The 18,272-nt window shown below is 44.0% G+C and overlaps 1 long non-coding RNA gene across 1 annotated transcript in view; it reads right to left on the reverse strand.

Annotated features, from left to right (window-relative positions):
• LOC128893336 (uncharacterized) overlaps positions 1–18,272 on the reverse strand; it is a 75,277-nt gene that overhangs the window by 51,581 nt on the left and 5,424 nt on the right. Inside the window, exon 2 of the long non-coding RNA XR_008461308.1 lies at positions 706–809. This is a non-coding gene — a long non-coding RNA (uncharacterized LOC128893336). The remainder of the gene's footprint in view (positions 1–705; positions 810–18,272) is intronic.

The raw sequence follows: 18,272 nt of genomic DNA on the forward strand, positions 1-18,272 counted from the left end.
CGCGGAAAGAGGGCCCAATAAACGGCGAAACCCTTCTCTGTTCCCTCGTTACCGTGAAACGGCGTCCGTAATTTCGCGAAATTAAGATTTCATTAGAAACCCCCTTCGTTTGACGGGAGGTATCGCGAAAACGGCGACATGTTTCCGCGACCGCGGTACGTTTACCAATCAATTTTCAGTGTATAGATCCGAATTGAGGTTAGCGAGCTGAAACGCAACCCGGTAGTCAAAGCGGCGGAGAACTCGCAAGCGATTCAGTTTCGTTCTTTTCTTTTAACTGAGGCAGTATGAACGTTAGATAGATCTCTTATTGACGCGCTAGAGTTGGCAGAAATATATGTTGACTAATTATAGAATAATGTTTGTTGAGCAAAAATCTTCTTCCTTAAATTTCTGAAATTGTCTGGGATTATTTTGGACAACAACATGCAATTTTCGCAACGTGAGAACTTTCTTCTTCAATTTTTCTGCTATTCTTTCGTTTCTCCTATAATTTTAATACCTTTTACCTACATTCTACTAAAAAATTATAAAAAATTCTATTACACACTTTATAGTAGTCTCGCTCTCGCAGTGAAATAAAATTGTAACGGGTATTTAATATTTAATATTCGGTATGTTTGAACAGGTTGAATATCAAACACATAATCTGCACGAACGCGTAAATATAAGATACGAAGAAAAGTAACTGCGAATCGAACGTACCTGCGTAACTACTATGCGGAAACTGGTCTGAAGTGGTCTCCACACGTTTGTCGGCGCTTGTACCTCGATCCACGGAAACCTCCGCCGAACGCCAGGCCTTTGTCCTGCAAATAAAATCGATTCTCACATTCCCTTCTAACAATCGAATATCGACTACGGCTTTCAAAGTTCTACGTATCCCCGATACAAACACGTAGATTAAATGCGTAGATCAAATCCCAACAAATGCGTAGAATCGACCCATTTAACAGAGAAACCGTGGACGTTATTATTTATTTATCGCTAAAAAGTTAAAGAGCGATCCCCGGTGCTTTTGCGAGCGGTGTCCGGCCGATAATAAAACGAATAAAACGACAAACGCCAATCTGAATAAGCGGAAAGTGTGCCCGCTATAAATTCCGATGATCGAACGTAAAGAACGCGAGCAAGTGTAAAGCGTGTATAAAGCACCAAACACAATTTCAGTTCGCACGGGGAACAGATTTATTGGCTCGTTCGATCAATTCCATCCCCCATACGTCTCTATTCATGGTAAAACCTGTCGCGTACATAACGATGAAATGAGATACGAAGAACTCTTCGTACGCATGGAAAATGTCTATAACGCGGTTTTCTACAGGTTGCGGTGTTCCCTCGGGTCGCCATTGCCCATAGAGACCTAGGAAAATGGAATCCATGAAAAATGGAACAGGAGGGACATCATTAACGCTAGTTTTCACCAACACCGGTATCATATATACTAAATTAGTTTTTAACACGTTGACTGCCAGATTGATACTCTTGAACATTTCTACTGTGATCAAACTTTGTTTATAAGTTATTAGAAACTACATGATCAAACATTTATTCGGGTATTTGTGTTTGAAACGTCGTCGAAATTGGAGTATTTCGTTAGAATTCATTTTCTTTGATTTTTATGTGACTTTCAGGATTAATATTTTTAGTTCAATGGAAAGCACTGTCGCCCATATATGGACGACGTGGCGATCAACGTGTCGAATTAAACGCGCTACAGCCACAGTAGCATAGGCTACGCGCTCGGCGGCCGCAGTAGTATGGCGACGCGTTAGTCAGCCGCAGTAGCATAGGCTACGCGCTAGACTATTAGAGTCTACGTAATCAAACGTTTATCGTGGTATTTATTTTTGTAACTTGGAGGAAAAAGGATCCTGCTGCGGAAGATAGTTTTCGCTTGAAATAGCCAGTCGATAAGCTGTTAACAACTTGTCAACTGACTTCTCCAAGCGAAAACTATCTCCCACAGCAGGATCCTTTTTCCTCCAAGTTACAAAAATAAATACCACGACAAACGTTCGATTACGTATATTCCAATATTCTAAATAATGTCAGATTCTAGCTGAAATTTTCAAGAATATTTATCTGGCAATGAACGTGTTAAATGATAAGTTTATTCTCGAAAGCCTCAGGATTCATTTCTCCGTCTAGTACGTGTGAATGTTTCAAATTTGTCCATATTGATGTCGACCGAAGATGGCGTCGGCTATTCCCATATGGCTCTACCGAACGCTTCGCACGAACCAGCGTAATCCAGTCTCAACTTCGAAGCCCGGATCTGGTCACGCGTGTCCGCGAAACAGTTGGGAGCGCAAGTGGTTAACAAAATCGCGCCGCTGGAAACACGGGACACGTGCACGCTTTGAGAAACGGTTCGGAATAGCGGCCAGGGTATTACACGCGCTCGATGAATGTCGGATAGAACCGATGGCGCGAGACCGGGGACGGGACAGGAAGGGAATAGGATAAACGAACATGGAGATACCGTACGATTGGACGACGATATCCAGTATGATTCCCGGAATGGCCCTCTATTTCTCTCCCGACCTACCATCCGCGTCCCTGATAGCGTACACGCGACCAGCATCGCCTCCGGATAGCAACGGAAACGCGTCCCGCGGACAGAAATAAGATTGGACCGGCGCTACAAGTTTCCTCCTCGCGCGATTGAATCGTGAAACGTATACGTCAAAAACGTTCCACGAAATTGATCATCGGGGATCGCGTATTCGTGGCCGGCATCGAGAAGGATGTTCGTGGTCCGTGCCATATTGAAATCGAGAGAGGAGAAAGGCTCGAGGAAGCTGCAGTTTGAACGAGAAACGTTGGCGAAATACGAGAATCGATTGCACGGAGGTCCAGGTGGGCCAAGAAAATTTCGGGTTAACGCGTTGATCGCCACGTCAGCCAGAAATGGATGACAGAAATTTTCATTGAGGAACTAAAAGAATTAATTCGGTTGAGTTTAAGAAAATTGGGAAACCTCGGGCTGATTTTTTTATCATGGGTAGCCCTTCACCCTGACGATTTCAACGGTGGTCATCTCGACCCTTAACTAACTCCCTCTCCGTATGGGTCAAAACCTGAAATGGTTCATAAAGTGTTTCTTACACCGATCTCGGTGAATACATTATTTTTAACTTTTTCACAAATCTACTCAGATAGTATTTCCGTGTAGACACTGCGTACATTAACTGTACTCAATATTGCTGCCCTCGCCGAAAACTACCACTATTATTTCTGCTTGCCATCGATGCATAAACATCTGCGCCCAAACTACGCCAAACAGCTCCCCATGAGTTTCAAAAAAATGATTCGAAGATTCTCAAGAAAAACTGCTGTTTCGCATAAAGAAAGCGAACGACGTCGGCCAATTTCATGGCGGTAGGATAAATTTGTCCAAGCCAGTGCTCGAGACCTGAAGAGGATCCTCTACTTTTGTCCCCGCGGTTTTGACACTGATTGCCCCCACGCGGAATTAACTGCAGCTTCGGCTCGTGCCTCCGCCAGCGAAACTCACAAACGCGAAACAGATCTCGGACTCGATGACCCACAAAATCGCGTAGAGGTTCCGCTCCCCTCTGTAACGAATTATTTCGGAAATTAGTCGGTCGCGTGGAACACGAAAATATGTAAATTCGACGCGGGAATAAGAGTGGGCGATATTAATAGCGCGGTAAACGCTGGTAATAATCTCGTTAGGAAGATGGACGAAGGCACATTGAAATGTCTGTAACGCGGGTTACAATTATTTTCGAGCGTGCTAAGCCACGGTAGTTTATCGACGGTATTTTTCACCGGTGTGCCGGTGGGCTCGCAGCTGACGCTGACCTGCATAAATATGTTAAAACGACGGGTCGGCGGAACTGCCACCGGGGCTAAATTAAAATCGAGTTTCCATTCATTACGTGGCCCTTATCGTACGCACCCGCTCGCACTTCGCATAGAACGAAGCGTAACCTGTTCATCGCCGTGCCCTGACGGGCAGAAACTGATTTTTTTTTTTTTTTTTTTTTAATTAATTTCTCGTATCTTTTAATTTGAACTCTCTTCAAAAAAACATAGAGGGCATGAATACTTATGGGACTATACAGTGTGTCCTAAAGTTAGTGTAAGAACCGAAAATGGGGGTAGCTGAGACTATTCTGAATCGCAATTTCCTTTACAAAATTGTCAGATGGTACTTCGTTTCTGAATTATTAGTAATTCGACATTTTTGCAAAGGAAATAGTGGTTCAGTGGTCTAGCTGAGACGATTCTTACACTACGGTTGTTACACTAAACCTGGACCATCCTGTATATTTTATAACTCCTGTAATTTATATTAACGCAATATAAATATGTACTTTATTTGAATATACTCTACACTTTTCCTTCAAAAAATTCCCAAATACAGTTTACTTTTTAAAATGCAATAGTAGAAAATCCCCTTGACTCTTATCACAGGATCACACTCGTGGCACCTCGTAACCAAGAATTTCTCGCTCGGAACCCTTTCTATCGCCTATCAAAGAAACGATGGTGCCTCCAAACAGCAAGTTTGCGTCAGATTGCGACTGCAGCCGCCAGTCCAGATCTCCGCGAGATACACCAGTGGAGGTAGGGCGAAGAAATTCGAAGAAACGGCAGCCTCCGAATCCGGAACTTTTCTGTCGAGGTGGCCGGGTGTCGAGACACGGACTGTAAGCGATATAGATTATCAAAGTTCGACGCAACTGTTAGCCGCAGAAGCGTCGGAGTTACGGAGGGGGGGGGGGGCATCTCTGGTCCCTCATCCCCTAACCACCCGTTCGTATCCGAGTCCCGAGCAATATCCGCGCGGCGACTTCATCCCCGTCACGCGAACTTCATTTCCACGGGGCACGGAGCGAGGGAATATTCGACTGGATCTATTTCTACGGTCAATTTAATGGTGTTCTACGGTGACACAGGCCAACGAAAGTCGCGGTAACCGCGGTCGAGGCTGATTGCATCGGTCCACACGGTAATTGAGATTCCGATAAAGTCAATCGAGCAATTATTGACTATTACACACGGTTAACGTCGGGATCGGTGGAGAGTCGGTCGACGGGAATCCGGTGAGCGATATTTTCAGCCGGGGGGAAGAATTTAGCCTGAGTGCGGAGACTGGGATCAGCCTCTTTTTAACCGACTTCGAAAAGAAGGTCACTCGATTCAACGTGTATATTTTTTTTTTTCTAAGGAAACATGCTCAAAATTTATAAAGAGAGAATCCTGCAGTGGGTATGAAGATATGAAGATATGATCTTTTGGGGCATTAATATCTCTTTGTAAGTGTAAAGCAATTTTGAAGAGGGTACATGCAGCTATCATAGCCTCGATTAAAATTTGTTTTCTTTTTAAAAGATACGAATACTTGTCTTAATCCAAAACAAAGTGTAAACTCACAGTGCAACTATTGAAGTCACCAAGTATATTTTTTAATGAAACAAAACTGATTAAAACGAACACAAAATGTATCACAATGAGCAGTGGGAAGTATATCAATTTTATTATTGAACAAATGGACCCTCGATGGGGGCGCGAATCGCTGGAAATAACTTTATACTGCGGCGTAATAGGGCTGGAATTCATACCGCGCTAGCAGTAAAAACGTATTTTTATGCAAGGAATATTAAAGCCCCGGGCGTTGGTGGCAAGATGCGAGTGTACGCTAACCGTCGACAATTTAAAAATATTACTCAACCGAAACAATGCGTGGAACGTAATTGGGCACGATTACAGTAGAGAGGATACTTGAAAGAGAACTATATAAACTTTCACAGGAATGACGAAGCTGCCATAATGGATCAAAAATTCGATCTTTCTTTAACTAACGTACCCTTTAATTAACAATCCCATAAGTATTCGTACCGTTTATGTCAATCTATGAAAATTGTTCAAATTAAATGACGAGTTTGATGTTCCCAAATAAATTGTTCGTTATACATATTAAGAATGTATTTGTTCGTAAAAGTGATACTGTATATATTTTTATACATTTTTCTACATACAACTAAACGTGATTTAATACCCTAATCGAATTAAAAACGTAGACACAGGCCATGTGAGGCATTGTGGATACTCGACAATAATTAAAACGTTAACGTACACTGTTTGTCCCTGACTGTGTCGGTCCAGGTTCGTCGCTGATTCCATGCAGGTGGAAATGATGTTCGAATCACCTTTCGCGATATAATGAAGCACTGTGGTGGAGTGAAAGGGGGAAGGGGGTAGGAGGAACGTTATTTAACGAGATCAGAAGAATCGAGCGATTTATCAGAATTCATCTTCTCGGGAAAGCTAACTCGATTCTACGAGGGATAAAAGGTCCCGGGGCCCCATCCGTAAAAGCGGAAACGGATATGGGAGGATATCGCATAGTTTACACAGCGATAAAAACCCCCATAAAAAGAACCGTATATTTCAGGCCGCCTCGCAGCCGGAACGCCATGACTTTATAGGCGACGAAAAGAATGAGCAGCGTGTACGACTATACGCTGGTACGTTCGCGCCCTTCGAGACGCATCATCCCTTGCCGTTTGTCGTTTTCAATTGGGAACTTTCCCCCGGCGTGTTTCCTGGCGCGAAACTTTCGAACAGGTACTCGAACGAGACGCGGCGGGCACGAAAAATTACAAGTACCCGTTTGCTTGTTACCTTAATTAAAACATAAATCAAAATAAACGGAGGGGTCGTTCGAGCGAATTATATTCGAACGTTGCGGCCTGGGTTGTGTGGCTTGGGTTGTTATGGTGGAATGTTGATGCTACGGAAACATGTATTCTTGTGATATCGATAGTTATTTATCATTCATTCAGCTCATTGTAAATTTGCGCAGTAGATGGAAAAAGGCTGTCGATAGCGAGGGCGATTATATAATTGATTAAAAAAATAGTAATTTATTGAGAATGTACTTGTTTGAATTTAACGCAAGAGAATTGACGTTACTTCTCGGTACCCCTAAGACACTGTTGGTTCTATAAAACTGTATGTGCATTTTTGAATGCGATAGTCTCGACACTAATGTCTTATAACACCAAACTGATTGCTTGTTATCTTACTTGAACTCGAATAAAAATAAATGGAGTCAAAGGTTGAATTTATCAAATGTTGTAGGTTTGTAGTTTGAATCTTATTAAAGATAAAATAATTATTACGCTGTAAAACTGTACGTGTATTTTTACAGCATCCGTTAGTCTCGACGCAAGTATTTCGTACTACTTAGCATACAATTTTCTTCCCACAAAAATATGTATACGTATAGGAGCAAAATTGTAACGTCAATATCGAACCGGACCGGAAACAAAGAGGTTTAAATAAAGGACTTTTAAACCACGCACACTTTAACGTATTTCCCGGGATTTAAAAATGGCTATCACGGTGAACCGAATTATTGTAATCGAGGAGCTCTCCTGGCCATCGATGAGATATTCCGTAAACTTCCTCCGCCGGAAATAAACTAATTATAATAAAGGTGGACGGTCGAAACCGGTAAGGAGGCGAAATTAGATTATGCAAAACCGGGAAATCAAGCCGAAGGAACGACGGAGAGAGGAGGACAAATAACAATTCGCGAAGACCGGGGACAAAGTATAATTGAAGAAGCTCTTATTAGCATAGGAACGGTACTTTTCCGATCTTTAGAATAGAGTGGCTTTAAAGTTCTCCAAACTCCCGGCGGAATATTTCCTCTTATACGCGAAATTGGACGAAACCGCGAAACAGCCACTTACCGTGGCATCGCCCGGGAACGGAATTACGATAAAATAAATATCGCGAAAGAATGGGCCGCGCGTGTCGCTCGTGACGAGTCGAACTACTTCGAGACGGTATCGCCAAAGAAAACACGAAAAATTCTCCCTCGCCTTTGACCCGTGACCGAACTCCACGGAGGGATATATTAGATTATATCTATTTGCCATCCGAGGCCGCTAACATCGACGAAACGAGAGGATGATATAATGGGACTCGAAGGATACTCTTTTCTTGTGGGTTGAAAAATAAATTCTTATTTTTTTTTCAAAGTTTGCGTCACGTGACTGGCAGTCACTGACTGCAAAAAAGGAATCGTGATAACAGAGAGGGGACCTGAGGTGTTCCAAGGAATTGAGGAATTGGAAAATGTAAACGCCAAATTTCACTCGAAACTCGGAATCTTCGAGGTGTTTCTGGCACTCGATAGCGATTGCCTAAGGACTCGAAGTCATCCTTCTACCAAAAACGATATCTCAGAATTAATTACCCGTTTATCCCTTTTCCATTAAAAAGCTTTCCCACCCTTAAAAAAAAACGCTGCGTTCTCGACAAGCTTGCAACGTCTCCTCGAAAAGGTCTTGTCCATATTAAACGTCCCTTTAATATTGATTGCTGATAACGCGGGCCCGTGTTCGCGGTCGAACGTTTGCAAATGCCCGGCATACTTGCTAACCCATAATAAACGATTCTCCTTTTTCATATCGTGCTCAATATTCGACGATGCTCGCGACGTTCCGTCGGGAATTTTATTGGCGTCATGTTGCCGGAATGCGCTTGCTTCGAAAATGTTAGAAGCGTTCTGTCGCATAGGCACGAGGAAACGGGGAGATATTGGGTCACCGTCCTGCGAACGCCGATACGGAACAATATTTGACGAGGAAGAAGGCTGGCTTGGCGATACGAAAGACCTCTCCCGCGAAACTTCTCCACGATTTCATCTTTATCCCGTATTATGTTTTCACGGCCCCCCTTATCCCATGCCTCCTCGCGTCGTTCCCAAGATTTTGCATTTCCGTATAAACACGCCTCGCAAGGCGAATGCCAAGCACCCGGGGTAAGCGAGAAGGAACGAGCATCGCGAGAGAAGGATCGAGGCACGGTATTTTGGTCCATTCCCGACGAATGGACACCCCGGATCTAATAAAGAAACTTGGAACATTCAGCGGGGAACTCCCCAGCCTCGCATTTTTCCGCCATCGACCGTCTAGCAGGTTTGCGAGCCATATCTCTTCGCCTTCGCAGACGTTCTTCCTCGTCGGCGAGGAGGAACGAGGCGCGAGGCGGCCCCGTGCTTTCTAACAGTCGCTCGAGAAAGAAACAGCTTGGCGTATATGTCCCCGAACGACGTGGGACGGGGTGAAAAAACTCTCGTACAGCAAAGTGCCAAGGTGCACCATCTTGAGAGATCCGACTCCCTATCGAGCACCAGCGTTTTCCACGGTGTCTACATGCGAAGCACTTTGGCGCGATCTGTCGACGGAAATGGGGGGTGATTCTCGAGTAGAAGCGGGGAAGCTCTCGCTCTATATTGCCTCGGAATCACCATGTCAAAAGCGGCGCAAAAATCGGCCAGGAATTTGTCAATCGTCGTTGGAACGATTCGAAGATGAGCATGGAAAAGGACGCGTTGTTTCGTTAACACTTTAACGCATACGTATACGCAGTAAAATGTCGCCAGGACCCGGCGATATTTTTCAAGAATTAATTGAACAAAAACTTTATGTAAATTCACGAAATAATTCAGTATACGCGAACGTACATATAAAACAAACAAAAAAACGACAACAATGATAACTGCTACCGGCATTTACTCCATATTATCATTTGTACGTTGTACAAGGTTTACCTTTGTACCCGTCTTATTTATCGTGTTCAAATAAAGTATAACGTTAACGTTAAAGTATAACGATAACGATCTCGCTTAAAAATTCCCACGAACTTTCAGAATAATCTAACAGAATCTGTTTGAACGAATTCACCAATCTATCATACGCAATTATTTATTGTAATTTGAAGGCCTTCGACATAAATCCTAAAAAAATAAAAAAATCCAACGATTGTCTATAAACACAAGCACGACCGTGAATTTTAACCAGTGTCCAAGTGTCTTCTGTACCTAAAGAACCTTGAAACTCAACATTCTCGAAATCGAAACCCCACGAATATATTTATTAATCGTACATTTTCGATATAGCCTCGCGCGAGGAACAACCCCCTGCCAAAGCATGCACCGCGACGAGCGACACGCCCTGAGCACGGTACATCAAAGTTCGCAATCCTCCCTCGTTTGCCAACCGTTTGATCCGAATTCTCATCGTCGCGGAAACCGTTGAAACGTTTATTAGCAAAGTCAACCACCGAACGACGCAACCTTCACACCGCCGAGTTAATTCCTGATACCGGCGGATCCCTTTCCGGGATCTCACGCTCGCGCGAGCTCGGAGATCGCGTCACGAACTCGTAAATAAGTGCGCGCGAGGTCGGAGTACGTCGACTTCCGGAGGCCCGAGCGGAAGGACGTGCTTTAACCATAAATCCCAGCCCGATATAGAAACAAATATAAGGCCAATACTTTCGGATATTGCAGCACCGAAGTGATTGATGGTCCGAGATATTCAATATCTGCAAAAGTTCGCGGAGCCTGCCCGCACGGCGCCGCTACTCTCCCGTCCTCTCTTCCGTGCTCTCTCTGCTAGCTTTTTTCGCCCTCCTTTCTTTTGCACCGACGCCCCTAAACCTGAGCCATCCTCCTTATCCCGCGCCGCTTCCTCCCGGAACGCACGACTCCGATATCCCGAAGCGAGATGAACTTATCTCACGAAATTCAGCGGCCGCCGCGGTTCCAGCCGCGCTCGAGGGATTCCTGCGGGAGCGGCGAGTCCGAGCGGGAATTGCGGCTTAATCAAAAATATCGAGCCAGGGCGATCTTAATTGCTCTGATCGCCCGGCCCTTATCTGCTAAGAATATGTAAAACGCGGATCGCTGCGAAGGAGACGGAGGGGAAGGGGATTACGTGGGTGGCTGAATCGCCTGTGAAAGAACAGATATAGAGTGAGAGCCAGTGGTGGTCAAAATTTGGCCCGTGTTTGAACGCGAGACCTCTGTTTAACCATTTGCACTCGAGGCCTTCTCTTTTTGTATCTACCAGCAACTCGAGACGCTTCCTTGGCATTCTATTGCCACGAATGCCGAGCTTAGATTAAACTAATTCGAGATTTGAGAATTGGGTCATCTTTATCTCATCGACAATCATTTTAGTGACACTTCGAGTTCCAAAATAATTAAAGCTGAACAAGCATTATTGCTGGTTAATTTACTGCGTCGAACCTAATGGTGACCGAGAGTCACCTTTCGAGTAGAAAGGGTTAAGGAGGGGGATATTGTATCTTATTAACCCTTCGAGTGCCAAGGAGCGATATATCGCTGCTCGATTCGAAATATTTTTGTAAAAAAAAAAGCAAAAAATATTGTTCAAACATTTTCTGGTTAACACTATCGAATTCATCGTCGAAAGCTACATAAAAGTACAAAGTTTCAAGATTTTCAAGATTGCTTTTCTTATTCTCTCGATACCTAGTTAGCTAGTAGCTACTTTTGGCGACAGCGCCCTCCCTTAAATGAGACTAACATTGTCGATTACGAGATGTCTCGTAGTTCAAATTGACTGCAATTAATCAAGGGATAAGTTCACGTTCGAGCGAAGGCGGGACAGCCGGAATGACGCAACGGCCAAAAGGGATCCCCGAATCCCCTTACGATAATTGCGGTAGGCTTTCCGGAACGTAAGTTCAGTCTTTCGAGTCACGATATATCGCATAAAGAAGATCGTAAATTTCCTTTTGAAACAACAAGCTCGATGTCAATATTTTATTATCGAAATAATAATCTAGATAAGCAAAAACGCTTTAAATTTGTCCAGTAGCGAACGGGACAAAAATCCACCTAACCAGGATTCGACCGTCCAGAAATTCACGTCTGTTCCAAACGGACGATTCGGTCCGCCAACAATATCGCTGCATTTCGTCTAAAATCTTTTGCGCGCTCCTGGCGCGAAATGACCGATAAATTAAAAGCGTCGCGAAAGATCGCCGGGCGACGGCGAGAAACGGAAAAGAAAGGAGCAGGAAAAAAGCTAATTTAATATCCCTCTCTTCAAACAGAAATTATCGGATCGCTGGGATGATACATTTTTAATGGCGGATGATTAAACGCGTTCCGCGTAGAGGAAACCGGTATCGCGTCGGTGGGGTTGAAAGGAAGCTAGCATGCGAAGCGTATCGAGATATCGAGACGGATGGAACGTCGGGAACATCGATATCGGCCGACGATTCCGTTTCCAGACTCGAAAATAGCATAATGTGCCGATTTTCCGCTGGAAGGTGCTCGAAGTAATCGCTAAACCTGGAAAAATTCACGTTTCCTCGACCAGTGGAGACCGAACTGTACGTATCAAAAAAAAAAAAGGAGGATGGAGGAGAGGAATAGAAAAAAAATATCTCGCGGGTCTGAAAGTTTCTCTTTGGCCGTGGGGTACGCGGGTGGTCGTAAAAAGTATACGGTCGAAGCTGGAACGGCTGGGAATCGAGGAAAAAACGAAAGAGGGGCGAGAAGAAAAAGCGTCAGAATCGCTGACCGATTCTGCGCGGACTTCGAGGAGATCCTGGGAGCTTGGAATTGTTTTTTTCGGCCGACTGCTGTGTCCTCCGTGGAGCCATTAAAGCGACTTCTGGCCGTGCACGTACACGCGCCAGAAACGGGGACGAGAAAGACGGAGACAGTTGGGGGGGGGGGGATGAGAAACAGAGGTAAAAAGCGAACGTTCGAGCGAAGGCGGGACAGCCAGAATGACGCAACGGCCGAAAGGGATCCCCGAATCCCCTTACGATGATTGCGGTAGGCTTTCCAGAACGTCCCTCTTCCTTCAGCATCATCGTTTCCCTCGCTTCCCGCCTCTTATCGCGATACCACGACGTCCGTTTTATCCGACGATGATGTCACGCTGCCCCGGACACTTCGGAACCTTCGCGAATAGCCCATTGGATTCCCTGATGCTCTGTGCGCGAGGTATCTGCGCGTGTGCATCCCCAAACCGCTCGTAGATGAGATTCAAAGAGAATTAGTTTCTCGGCGAATCACATACACAAGATTTCATCTATGTTTCACGTGTTGGATGATTCAAATTTAACGTACGTTAACCGATAACCTTCCCAAGTTGTTCTCCCGACTTATTATTATATTATATCATCATATCATTACAAAGGCGATATCGAACAACCGAAAGTTAAACCGAAAATCATCTTTATATTATTTAATTTGCAATTTTCATTTACCGAGGGCAGTTCGTCGTTATTGGTATAATAAACGTTTTTTTTTTTTTTTTTTTTTTTTTTTTTTTTTTTTTTTTTTTTTTTTAAATCTCGACGAAGTTCTAACGGCAGTTGAAAGTAAATTAGATTAATTAATTTCAAATTAATTTCCAAATTTATTATTTCCGCCTCGACGTCCCATCGTTATTGCGACGAACCAAGCATCCACGTGAACGCAACGAGTTAGCGCAACTCTTAAATCAAACAACTAGATTTTAAAGACCTTAATCAACAAAAAAAACCTTGGAAAAAATTATACCACTTTAAACCTGGCTTCGTTTCCATTTCCATCCCTCGAAGTGGAACACTCGTTAACGTAACTGAGACAGGGAGCTCGATTTAACCCCGTCAAGAAATTGGGGAAATATGCGCTTAATCCGATTAAAGGTGCGTCGATGCTAGACTAACTCTCGAAACTATCGCACGGAAGGTCCGCGGAAAAAGTTCCCGGCAAACGGAAAGTTCAACTTACTGTTCCAGACAGCGTAACATTTCAACAACTTCCACGATAAAGCGAAGATAAATACAGAAAGTTCCGAGAAGACGAGCACTGCGATGTGTTTAGATTGGGGAATATTAATTGTTGGGCCATCTTTTAAGTCTTTGCGAATTTAGCTGCGCAAACTTTCCGCTGAATATAAATATACATAAGCATTGTTCCAGCAGATGAAATCGTGGAGTTATTTATTTCAAGAGATTACTCTATTTTTCCTTGGTTTTGTTTTTGTGTGTTTATAGTGCTTAGTAAAAGCTACTTACTTAATATTCGCCCCTATCTATTGCACTTTTCTGATACTTTTTCTTATAAAGACCTCTTTTTGTCTTAATGCCTTATTTTGTCCATTACGTATCTAATGCCCTAAGAGCTTTTCTATACCTTATATTTGTTAACCAGCCCCTAACCCAAACATGAAAAATTGTGGCAAGCGCTCGGGATTCGAACCCGGGCCATCAGCGTGGTAGTCGACTACACTATCCACTGTGCTATTCTCCGCCCCTATTATTCCTTGGTTAATAATACGGATTTTCTTATCGATATTTTTGGAGTTTAAGTTCCCAAAAATATTCCTAAGAAATATTCGCCGAAGGCATAACCGTTTAATTCGAATTTCTGCATGTAACTCGTAAGTAAATTGACCGGAGCAGTTGTAAATTTAATCCTTTGCACTAGAGAGGTGACTCTCAGTCACCATTGGGTTTCACGTAGCTTATCTACAATACCCAAAGTTTTTAGATTCAATGTCTTCGTAGCTCGACGTATCAATAAAATGATTGTCGGTGAGGTAAAAGTGACCTTATTCCAAAATCTCGATAGCTTAGAACTCACAGCAATAGAATGTTAAGAAAAATCTCGAGTTGCTGGTAGATACCAGAAAAAAAGGGTCTCGAGTGCAAACGGTGGACAGAATCTTCTACATACATGTACAAGTAAACATACCAAATTTCCAAAGTGTACGTCAATTACTTCGTCTGCGAAAATCGTCTCAAAACTGAGGAAACTACCCCTCGAGGAAACCCTGTAACAATACGATCTCCCTGTTCGGGGTTTTCAACGATGGACAGAAGGAAACAGCGAACCACCGGTTCCTTTGGTAAACGGTTAATAGAGCAATAACGAGAAGCAGACCATAAGCTGGTACAATATTGCGGAACTGAAACCGAACTTAAACTAAATAGTACGGATTTACAGTTGATCCTCCACTAACAGAGTCCGAAACTGTACTGCAACCGCGGCCGAACTTGCATTGCTACGTTGCATTTAGTTTTCAAGGTTTTGGAATACGAAGTGGGCATCACGGAAACAGGGGAAGGATTAGAAAGTCGTATTTCGAAGTTTCGGGGCTCGAGGGCGCGCGTTTAAGTTACGGTGAAAATAGTTAACTTCTAAATTTTAAGGCGCGCATAGATCGGATACAAACGGTAGATGTGCAAGAAACTGGAGGAAGACAGTAGAAGTATCTACATGTACATATATACATATCTCAACGATTTTAGATACATATACTACTAAACGATACGAACGAGTTCCATAAATTTGCGAAAGCATTGGACAGACACGATTTACTGGTCCAAGTACGAGGATGACATTTACGTAAACAACGAGTAGCTTTAAAAAAATTTTTTAAAAAAATGGACACAGGGTTCTTTATAGTTCTTGTGTTACTATAAAAGTAACAACTCCGATGCTATAATCCATGGAATTCGATGTCGAAAAAAATGATTTCTAAACTTCCACCAGAAAAAAAAAATTGTTCTACACTCCCACAAAGTTACATTTAAACCAGAATTTCCGTGTTCGAGCGGTTCCCCTATAAAATACGCACACGCACCCTATCGTTCTCCCAAAAATGATCAACCTCCCCCAAAAAAGTTCTCTCGTCGTTCCTAAAAACCCGAACATCCGTTTCTCGAGTACACGAAAACCTGTCGGAAAATGGGAAACATCGCGAACGCTTTGATGGAGAAGCCATTTCGTGCTAGCGGTGTCTGTCGAAGGCTAATCCATAAAAATCATACTCGAGGTCGGGTTAGGCGACAATGGGGTCGACGAAACGAAAAGCCAAACGGTGGATTTGGAAAAAAAAACACATACACACACACACACATACAGAGGAAGGGAAGAAATCAGATTATCAGATGCGTAACAAGGCTCGTTTCGGATTCATGGCGCATCGAGCACCCCCGACCGTGCACGGATAACATAGCGGCGTTTTCTGTTGCTAATGGAAAACGTTGTCTGGCTGCCAGTCACTGTCTCGGGCGACCGATCGAACCGACGTAATACGAATTTCCTTTGCCGCGGCACGACCGAATCTGCTTATTCTCGCGAGCGGAATAATGTAACGCCGGTGAAGCGTTGCCTCTCGTGCCATGGAGAGACGGAATATTGCAAAGCTGTTGAATTCGAGCGTCGCTGCTGCGTGCGCTAACTCCGCTTCGCGTTGGCACCGCTTTCGGCCCTTCCGCGCCCTTGTACGCGATTATGCCCGCCGCCGTGGCCGGTGCACACCGATTCCTCTATCGACGTGTCCATCCCCGCGTGGCCGAAACTTGCGACGAGTTTCCGGTTGGAATGGCCTCGGGGGAAGCTTTCCGGGAGCTCGTTTGGCGCGATATTATACAACAAGCGAGGGCTGCGATAAGACAGGTGGCGTTGGCGATCCTCTGTCCTTTGGTTCTAGTCTCAAAGGGTTGAGTCTGCGAGAATCGCGGGTCAACAATTTTCTTGGACGAGTATAGCGAGTTTGGTGTAGGTGATGCTGAACGATGTTGTCTAAGTGTCGCGTCGCTATCCCCCGACGCTTCTTTGAATTGGTCGACGCTGGGACTTTATGCTTGGAGAGGTTCTAACACTGTACGGAACAATCGGGTAAGTATTTTACGAACGTTTCTGTTCGTGCTTATTTTAGATGCACTTTTTGTACTTAATAACTATATAGTGAGTGATTCGCGAGAAACAGAGAAGTTAGTTGTCTCAGTTGGGCTTAAAGATAAAAGAAAATGTTAGAGAAAAAGGTTGTACTGTTTAAGGAGGCAAATATGAGAATATAAACAAATTTGTCGTGTTTTTTTTTTTAGATTGCACCCTATACTTTCAACACTGTAAGATTTTGTAGCTGACGCCAAGACGAGTATAAGGACAAGTATAAGGAGGTTTCACTCCATTGTGTTGGTGATTTACGTTTTCTTTCTTTCTTTTTCATTCCTTCGCATATTTTTTGGGGCCCCCATATATGGAGACCATAGTCACTTGTAGCCCCGAGAACTTTGAATATTTCTACTTCGACTAGGGTTGCGAGTGATTAAACATGGAGACACGGAATTCATTTCTGCACTGAAGAAACATAGTTTCACAACGTTTATTTAAACGTTTTCATTGTATATTTAATGAAGATAAAGTACCCTGGCGTACAATATACTTTTGGCTTTAAATAGCCAACAACATTTTTCCACAGCAATTTTCGTTAAAATCAATATTTAACGAGTTACCGAAGCTTTTATGCAGTTACGTGCTCCGTCCTGTACATGTAAACGATATATATATAAATGGAAAAATTGCCATGGAAAAATGTATCCAAGTATCAACTCCCAAATTAACATATTCGTAATTTCTCACGATCGCTAATTATCTCACACATTGAAAAAGTAATAACTGCACCATCTTCCATGTCGCTAAGGTCCCGACAGTACTCACGCCTGTTCCCTTTCCCCTCCGCGGCATCGAGTGCTCCACTGAACTCCGTAAACATCGAATTCCACTATTCACTCCGTCGTAATTTAGCATCGTGTCAAGGCGTTCCCATTACCCTGTCCCGCGGCAGAGATAGCGCAATTGCGATATCGCAGCTGCGCCACAGCGTCGACAGGGACATCTCGTCGCACACGGGCACGCCTGGGCAATATTGATTCTCCTAATGAACGAATTAATTAATTTTCGAAAACTCGTTGGACCGTTCCGCGGACCCCCGGCAACGGGCTGCGAGTGTCCCCCCAGCCCTCTCGAGCGGTTCGACGAAGCTTCTTAAAACCCACCCCGTCGCCAGACAGCCGATTAGCGAACGAAGCACGGATGAAGTCGTTAACTGGAGTATGTACCTACTCGAATCGACTGGAGAGCGCCGTGGAAAATTGGAGGGAAATGAAAATTGAACCGATACATACGATCGGGTCCTCCCGTCGTCCCGAAATAACGTCTCCCACGGCGACACCCTGTTACGTTTCTATTAAAAAAAAAAAAGAAGAAGAAGAAGAAGAAGAAGAAAATGAGAGGGAAAAAAAGAGGAAAAATGTGATCGTAGAACGAATTTCGCTAGTCGCGCGGCTCGAGAAGGTGTCGAGCCAGCGAAATTGGGGACCGGAACTTGACCTTCTTTCCTTAATAAGTTAACCGCTCGAGAACCGAACCGCTACCCTCGGTTTCATCGAGGGGATTTATATCTGCCCCGATACAAGCTTCGAAAGTCGCGTAATTCGTAAACGAGGCCCGTGATCAACCCCGAAGAAATTATAACGGTGCTCGAAATGTACGAGGCGCGCTGAAAAACTTCCCCCTCCGAACTCGTCGCGTTGTACCGTGTGCATCGATTTAAACGGAAATTAGGTCCCGCCGGGCATTTCCCTTGTTTATCGCGCCGGAGTTGAGTCAT

This window comes from Hylaeus anthracinus, unplaced genomic scaffold (assembly GCF_026225885.1).
Source record: "Hylaeus anthracinus isolate JK02 unplaced genomic scaffold, UHH_iyHylAnth1.0_haploid 27360, whole genome shotgun sequence".
Lineage (NCBI taxonomy): Eukaryota > Metazoa > Arthropoda > Insecta > Hymenoptera > Colletidae > Hylaeus > Hylaeus anthracinus.